This window comes from Condylura cristata, unplaced genomic scaffold, assembly GCF_000260355.1.
Source record: "Condylura cristata isolate star-nosed mole 26May11 unplaced genomic scaffold, ConCri1.0 scaffold00004, whole genome shotgun sequence".
Lineage (NCBI taxonomy): Eukaryota > Metazoa > Chordata > Mammalia > Eulipotyphla > Talpidae > Condylura > Condylura cristata.
In genome coordinates, this window is record NW_004567105.1 from 6314216 (window position 1) to 6323581 (window position 9366).

Consider the following 9366-nt stretch of genomic DNA (forward strand, 5'->3'; position numbering starts at 1 on the left):
AAAACAAAAGCAATCTTGCTATACATTTGGAACATCCCTTCAGAATGTCCTAACAGATAAATGCTGAAATTTCCAGTGATGAGATTTTTGATTCGATTACTTGATTCAGAACGGGAACAGGCTGAAGTCTGGCGGGGACTGGGCAATGCTCCGAGCTGGTATTCTGGCTTGAGACTGGACCATGGCCCGTGGCCTCCCGGTTTACTTCTCTCGCCAATGACGTTGGCATATTTTTGACCAGTTGGGCCAATGAGGCTTAATTGCCTGCTAATTTTGCACTAGATTGAATTAATTTCAAGACCAAATTAATTAAAACAGATGAAGCTCCCTTCATCTATTATTCATGAGCTTGTTAGAACAGGAGGGAGCACATTAGCTGCATTAAGGACATTACATGGTTTTAATGAACTTCTTTTTGGTGTCCATTTGGAGGACCCCAACCTGCTTCCTCTGGGATGGTGAAATGGCTCTGGTTTGCTCTGGTAAATAACACATGTACGTAGAAATGATGGCTTTGATAGTTTCGTGGACTTTAGAAGGTGAATATTTGGGGCGTGTTTGAGGGAGTGTGTGTGTGTTTGTTATGTGGAAAGCAGAGGTCAGAGGAAATATCTCTGTTGCAGTGGACACCTCTTGGTTGTCCAGCAGAGAGTAGTGCACACTGAGATTAGCCAATGCATTCTCTCTCATGAGGCTGCTGGGGGACATGGTGGAGCTTTAAAATTTTCAGACTTCAGGGGTGGGGGGAGATGTGTGGGTTTTATTTTGTTTAATTTATTGATTAGTCTTTAGGTGTTTTTTTTTTTTTTTTTTTTTTGAGATTACAGGACCATCATTAAATATGTACTGTGAAGAGAAAAATATGTATAAAGGGCTTTACCAAAGTCCACTAAATAATAAACACTACTCTAGTACAGACTGCAAACCAAAATGTATCTGTGTTGACATTAATTGCAAATAGCTAGTATGGTGCTAAAGTTTACACCAATGGAATTAGGTGAGTGCTATGCACTTAATTTTAAAATAAAACTAGTTTTCAGTAAAAAACAAAAAAACAAAAAAATGTTCAGACTTCTATGCACAGACTCTAAACAGTTCTTTTATGAGCTCTAGAAACCTGTCAGGCACTGGACCAAGCACAAAGTGGAGCGTGACAAGCTTCTTCCTCTTGGGATGACTGAATCTCATCAAAGGCTCTTTCCGAGTGTGGGTGGCAAGAGAAGGGAGAACAGCCCAGCACCCACATGGAAGCTGCACCCCAGGACCAACAAGGAGTCCTGTTCTGGGCGGTGACTTCTCAGGTTCTGCTGGGAGCCCCGATTCTAGATATTCTGTTCCAGGCATAGTTCCTCACTGTGTTAGAAAATGGCCGCACAGCAAGAGGCAGAGGAAGGAGCCCTTGCTGCTCATCGACAAGGCGCCAGATCCCAACTGCCACTCCACAGGGCTCCTCTCACCTCAGGGCCCCCCAGAGCGCCCTGGGGTCAGGGAAGAGAATTCTGAGGTGATGTGGAACTGCAAGCTCAGAGCCCAGAACAGAAGGGCTCTGTGGAGGTGAACCGGGCAGGAAGTGGGGGGCGGGCAGGTGGAGGACTGCTGGCCTGAGTCTGGTGGAGAAGTGTGCTCTAGATTTTGAAATAGGAGTGATATTTCTGTTCTACTCCTGGGTGTGGAGGACCTTTGGGAAAGGAAGCGCCTAATTGGCAATGGCGTGGGCAGTTAGGAGAGAGGAGTAAGATGAGACACCGCGGAACAATTCTGAAGGCACAAGTCCCACACCCATTTGTTGGGCAGATTTAGTTGCTAGGTGAGGACCTGGGAGTGGGGGCAGGAAGGGCGGGGAGAAGGGCAGAGACAGGCAGGGGAGGAGAGGGAGGGAGTCCCTGAGCTGGAACCCTGGGGAGCGGGTTGGGACCCAGGAGTCACAGGGCTGGCTTACTGCTTGTCCTTGGGATTCAGGAAGATTTTCGCAAGGAAGGTTTCCATCGTGCTCTCTGAATGTTTAGAAAAATGTTCCTCTGCTACTAATACCTGGGTACGGATTTAATGGCCCTCACAGTGTACACGAATCAAGCACTGACTGTCAGGCACAGTCAGATTCAAACCCAAAGTCCCGTGGGATGAGAATCACGTTGTCACAGACACCATCATCATCACCATCACCACCTCCCTTTTGCACACGCCCAAGCCAAGGCTCAGTGATACCCCAGTGTCTGTGATCTGGACTCTGGCTTTAACCACTGGGCAGTACTGCCCTCCTCCTCTTGATCCCTTTAGGGATCACCCCAAATGGGGGTGCCTTCCTCTCTCCCTCTCCCCCTCTGGCCTTCTGCTCCTTCCTTCCAGGAACGGGGGCTTGGGTGGGGCCGCAGAGGAGGAGGCAGGAAGACCAGGACCCTGGGTGGGGCTAAGGACAGGGAGGAAAGGTTGCAGGTCTAGGTGGGCCTGGGCGTCTGGGTGGGGTAAGGGTGGTGGGAAGAAGACATCACATAGGAAAAGAGAGAAAGGAGAGGGTGGGAGGAAGAGGGTGGAAAACACTTCAAGTCAGAACCCACGCCCCTCGGCCCTCTCCCCTCGCCCCTGTCTACTCTTCCCTTTGTGAGGGAACAGGAGGTGATCCCTGTTGGCCAAAAGCTCTCGGAGGAGGAGGCAGGTGGGAAGGGGTCCTGATACACCTGTAGCTTAGCACTGGCCTTTAGTTCTCCTCTGGACAGCAGGCGAATCCCCAGGCCCTGGACTGCTGACCGGGGAAGCCAGAAAGCCTTTAAATAGGGAGGACAGTGCTCTCCATGGGGCCAGAACTGGAAGGACTAGCCAGGACCAGCCTGGGGTGGGCTTGTTCTGCATTTGCAAGCCAGAGGACCCTCCGATGGGCTCCCTGGGAGCACCCCACATCATTATCACAATATTTTAATTCGCCTGTGTGGGAAATAACATTGTCAGCAGCCGAGTCTCGGTGAAGGACAACAGCGACTATATATATCTACACATCTAAGCACCACCAACAGACTCATAAAAAATAACCAGGCCTCCTGTCGCTTGCAGCCCCATGGAGAGCTGCGGGGGTGCGGGGTGGGGATGGGGGGCCCGCAGGCTGTGGCTGGCAGGTCCCGGAGCACAGGCACAGGTCAGGGGGTTTTCATCACCTGCTTTGTTCCACCTCCTGTGGACCAGATCGACTCCTGTGGGCCAGAAAACCTAAACAATTTGGGTCAGAGAGAAAATATTTTCTTTCCTTTTTCCTCTAAGGCTCTAGATTGCGTGGAAGTCATGTCTGGAGAAAAAAAAATCCAGCAACTTCTCTTTCCTCCAGCCTGGCATTTGTTTTTGGGCACTGTTTCAGTCTATGAGTTCTGGGATTGACAAACGCCACCGCAGAAATGAAAGCATGTGTTGTTAGGGAATTCGCTTCTGAGCCACCAGGCCTTGCGGGAAAGAGCGAAGGGAATGAACCCTGTGTGTGAAGGAGCCTCTCCCTCAAGGGGGCTGAGGCTGCATAGGTCGGGGCGGGGGCGGGGATATTGGTCATAGGACTTTGCTTTTTGATAGGAATCTGCTTAGCGGGAGGGACTGGGGTGTGGGTGGGAGGGGTGGGAGGGGGGCACCGAGGTGACCCAGGACACCCAGCTGCTTACAGAAGACCCGAGAGCCACAGCCATGTAATCCCAGAGGAACAGCCTCGATCTGAGGAGCACCACAGCCTTCCTGGCACAGGGAGGAGGGAGCCAGGAGCATTCCCCTTTGGGCTGGGGGCCTCCTTGGAGAACCTGCTCAGGAACCAGACTCCTCTGAGTGCGAGCTCTGGGAGCATGCTGCTTTCACACCCCAGGAGGCCAAGAAAATAGCTGGAAGGGCTGGCAGTCTCCGACACACCTCGAGGGGACCTGCCAGTTCTTCCAGCCATTGTCTTGGCTGGGCGCCTTCATTCTCGCCTTACTGAGCGAGTCTGCGAGAGTTGGTCCTGGGGACAGAAGTTCAGCCCATTGCAGGTGCAAAGACAGAGGCCAAGAGAAAGCATATAGCTTGCTCAGGACCCTCCCTGGTGGCGCAGCGGGTTGAGGCATTGCACTGAGAGGCTGAGGCCACTTGGGCATGAGTTCAAGCCCCGCCTGCCGGGGGGTGATCCATGTGGTGCCGCGGACCTCTCCTGGCCCGCCCGCTGCTCCCCTCGGCAGTGTACTTCATTGATCTGCCTGTTCTGTTCCCCGCGCTCTCTGGTGAGGCCTCTCACCGCCCCTGTGCCTCTGGCCTGTGCCCCAGTTCTGTGTGAACAAATAAATAAATCTTTGAAAAAACAAAGCTTGCTCAGTTATATTAAAGAGACACATACACTATTTGTGGGAAGGGATGAATGTGTCCTCTCTTTGAGCCCGACTTTGACTAACTCCTGCCATCAGGTTGTGAAATAGGCACTGGAAGGCCCGATTCGCCAAAACTGGCCCTTGAGCTTGTTCAGCACCAGCAGCTAGAGGGAGGGTTAAAGTCATGACCAACCGCTGAGCAGGCTGGGTGCTGGTCCCTCTACTAACTGTGTACCCATTTAACGAGGGGGTAGGGTGACCTTCATTTTACTTTATTACTTTTTAAAGATGTATTTGTTTCTGCATACAGAACTGGGGTACAGGCCAGAGGTGTAGGGGGTGAGAGGATTCACCAGACCCAGAGTGGGAGCAGAACAGGCAGATCTACTGAAACACACTGCTGAGGGGAGCAGCGGAGAAACAGGCAAGGTCTGCTGAGCCCTGTGGATCACTCCCTGGCCAGGGATCAAACTCTGCCAGTGGTTAGCTTCATAGTGCTGAGACTTAACCCCTGCACCACCACGGAGGCCCCAGAGGACCGCCATTTTAGAGATGAGGAAACCAAGGCTCAGATGCTTAGCATTCAACATTGTTTAGTAAGGGCACTGCTAAGATATAACCTGTTACTGTTTGACTCCAAAAGCTTTTTTGTCCAGTGTTATGTGTATTTTAAGAGGGCCTTCTTTCACTGTGGGGAGAGAAGAAGATCAAACGCTGTATTCAGAGGCTCACAAATGGAGGCAGGTGAGTTGTTACCAGCAGAAGTTATGTTCACTGTATTTTCATTATTCATTCAAGAATATTTACTGAGTGTCTATGTCATAGCAAGCACTGTTCTGACACTGGAGGTAGAGTAGAGACAGGGCAGACAAAACTCCCCGCCTTCCAGGTATCTGCAGCCTGGTCAGGACAGATGGTTAGCCCATAAGAGAAAATATGCATGTGGTTTATATAAGAATAAATTATGGAGAGGAACGAGTCAGGAAGGGCATATTTGTTGGTGATGCATTTGCAGGCTTAGCTGTGATGCTCAGAGAAGTCCTTACTCAGAAGATGAGTTTTGAATAGGAATCTGAAGCAAGTGAAGGAGTGAGTCTGTGGATATTTGGTGGAACGGCATTTCAGGCAGTGGGAAACAGCCCTTGCAAAAATTTATAACAATAATAATGCTTAATTTTCTTCTTTTCTTTTTTTTTTTTAAAGATGTATTTATTTCTGCATACAGAACTGGGGTACAGAATAGAGATGCCGGGGTGGTGAGAGAATTCACAAGGGACAGAGTGGGGAGCAGAACAGACAGATTGGTGAAGTCCACTGCTGTGGGGAGCAGCAGGCGGGTCAGTCAGGAGAGGTCTGCTGCGCCATGTGCTCACCTCCTGGGCAGGTGGGGATTGAATTTATGCGGAAGTGGCTTTAGCTTCTTAGTGCTGTGCTTTAACCCGCTGCACCACCAGGGAGGGCCAATAATTCTTAATTTTCCTGGGCTAGTTCAGTGTTTTTCCAAACCCAACAAGCAGCATCTGTGTGGTCACCTAGGAACTTCTTAGAAACTGCTTAGAAATGCTAGTTCTCAAGACCCACACCAAACTTCTGAGGAGGAAGTCTGTAGCGTGTGTTTTATAAATATATATATTTAATTGCAGTATAATTTACATATGGCAAAATCCAAATAAACTCATACAAACCTGTAACCATTAACATGATTAAAATATAGAGAGCTTCATCTTTCCCCCAGTTTCCCCTTTTGTGGTCAGCCCCTACCTCTGCTGCCCAGGCCCTGCTCACCACTGATCAGTCTTCTGTCTATTTGATTTTGCTTCATAATTTATGTCTTTACAAGCATGCTAGATGATTCTGATCTACACTCAAGAGGAACTGTGTTGGTTTAAATCCTCAAGCAAAGACACCCTGGGAAGATGGCATCAGAGGAAGTTCCTTGCTTCAATCTGGGGAGAATTAACTGAGAAGTCCAGAGAGGCACCACCTTCAGAGTATCTGCAACATGGGGTGAAACTGAAGTCCTGTATATCACCAGGTATCAGTGCTGACCAGGTGCAACAGAAGAGATGTGGAACACATTCAAATGTGACAAAATCCCTTCTTTTCAAAAGGGACAAAGCAAAGCTTGGACAATGAGTATACAGCCTTCTAGAACTTATGGGACACAGAAGAAGTAGTGCTACAAGGGAAATACATAACAATATATGCCAAGAAGAGGAACTAAGTAAGAGCTCAAATAAATTTTCTCTTACCTTAAGGAGTTATAACAAGAAATACAAAAATAAACCAAAAAGTCCAAAAAATAAAAACAAAATCAAAAAGACCCAAAGCTGGTTCTTTGAAAAAATAAGCAAATAGACAAATCTCTAGCTAGGCTCACAAAGAAAAGAAGGAAGAAAACTCAAGTAAATAGGATTATAAATGAAAGGGGAGTTACAACAGGCATCTCAGAAATTCAGAGGATTATAAGGGATTACCATGAACATTTGTGTGCCAGTAAACTGAATAGACAAATTCTTAAAAATATGCAGACATCTAAGATGGAAGAGGAAAGAATAGAAAACTTGAACAGACCAGTCACAACCAAGGAACTTGAATTAGTAATCAAAGGTCTTCCAAGAAACAGAAGTCCTATACCAGTTCCACAAATGGGTTCTACCAAACCTTCGAGGATGGGCTAATACATACTTTGCTTAAACTCTTTTAAAAAATTGAGAGGGAATACTTCTAAACACACTTATGAGGCCAGTATCACCTTAATACCTAAGCCAGACATGCACAAAAAAGAAAACTACAGACCAATTTTGCCAATGAACACATATGCAAAAAATTCAACAAAATATTAACAAACTTAATTCAACAGTTCATTAAAAGGATTTACACAGTGACTAAGTGGTATTATATCAGGGACACAAAGATGGTTCAACATCTAAAAATCAATCAAGGTACTTCATCATATCAACAAAAAGAAAGGTAAATATCATATGACTCAAAGAAAGCATTTGGTAAGACTAACCATCCATTGATTATAAAAAACTATGAAAAACTGAGAGCATATGGGGCATATGAATATAAGAAAGCCATATACAATAGATCATAGTTAACTTCATTTTCTTTTTTCTTTTTTTAAAAGATTTATTTATTTATGCATACAGAACTGGGGTACAGGCCAGAGGTGCAGGGGTAGTGAGAGGATTCACCAGAGACAGAGTGGGAAGCAGAACAGGCAGACCAAGGAGGTACACTGCTGAGGGGAGCAGCGGGTGGGTCAGGAGAGGTCTGCTGTGCCATGTGGGTCACTTCCAGGGCGGGGATTGAACTCATGCTGAAGCAGCTGCCTGGCTTGCAGTGCTGCATGTTAACCCACTGTGCCACCAGTGAGGGCCCTAACTTCATTTTCAAAGGTGAAAATTGAAAGCTTTTCTGTTAAGATCAACTATAAGGCAAGGATGTCTATTTTTATCATTACTACTCATCATTGCATTAGAAATCCTAGTGAAAGCAGGTAGGCAAGAGAAAAATATAAAAGGAATCCAAGTTTGGAAAGAAGAAGTAAAGATATTATTTGCAGATAACATGATACACACAGAGAACCCTAAAGACTCCATTAAAAGCTAATCAAAAAATAAATCAGCTCAACAAAGTGACAGTGGTGATAAAAAAAAAAATCAACATCCAAAAATCAGTTGCCTTTTTACATGCAAATAATGGGCTAAAAGAGGAATAATTCAATAAAATAATCCCATTTATAATTACTGTGTAAAATACACAGGAGTAACCTTATGAGGATGAGAGATCTATACAAAGAAAACTGTAAGACACTGTTAAAAGAACTAAAGAAGATACACAAAACGATATTTTCCACTCATGAATTGGAAGAATTAACATTGTCAAAAGAAGCATCCTACACATAACAGTATACCAATATGATGTAAAACCTATCAAACTTTCAATGTTATTCTTTAAAAAATATAAAAGACATTGCTGAAATTCATTTGGAACCACAAAAGACCTTGGATAACCAAAGCAACTCTGATCAAAAAAAGGAAGAATAGTTTGGTATCACACTTCCAGACTTCAAACTAAACTACAATGCCATAATAATCAAAACAGTGTGGTACTGGAACAAAAAACAGACACACAGACCAATTAAATAGAACTGAGAACCCAGAAACAAGCACACACCTATATGGACAGTTAGTTTACTACAGAAGAGCCAAGAAGATACACTGAACAAGGAAACCATTGACAAATGGTGTTGGGGAAACTGAGCAGCTACATTTGAAAGAATGAAACTAGACCATGTGTCCATATACAGATGAGTAGATCAGGAAGATGTGGTATACATGCACAATGGAATAATACCCAGCTATCAAGAAAGATAAACTCTATCCATTTGTGGCATCATGGATGGAACTAGAGGGGATTATCCTAAGCAAAAGAAATCAGAAGGTCAAAGACAAATATTGGATGGCATCACTTATATGTGGAATACAGAGAAATGGAACAAAACATCAGATGAAGTCAAACTACCATTAAACCCTAGAACTCTAACTAAGCCCAGAGGAATGGGGGTGGTGGGGGAGAGGGGAGCTGAGAACATGGGAGAGGCCACACTTGACTATGGGGAAGGACTATGGATACTTTGTTGGTGGATGTGGTATAACAACACCTGAATGGGGAAATTCTATACCTCTAAAATAGAAAGAATGATGTAAGCCAATATTATTTTCACAGGAATTTCAAGTGCCCCCTTTTCTATTAGTGTCACCTCCAATTTAAAACTTTGGTGGGGTAGGAGTCATCTTTTACCCTAAATATAGGTGAAAGCATTTTTATAAATAAAGGAAGTGAATGGCCTAAAATGAATTCTGGCAAGTAAAACCTCCTTCCCTTCTTTAGGGCTAGAATATCACCTGTGAGTCCTATAAATGGAGACGTCCTCACCATCTAGCTAAACAGTGAGAGGGGAGCTCCTTCTTCCCTTCCACATCTTCCACATATACCTCTATGTTTGTTCAGAGTTGCCTTTTTTGGGTCAAATTCAGGCCCCAATTTTTTTTTT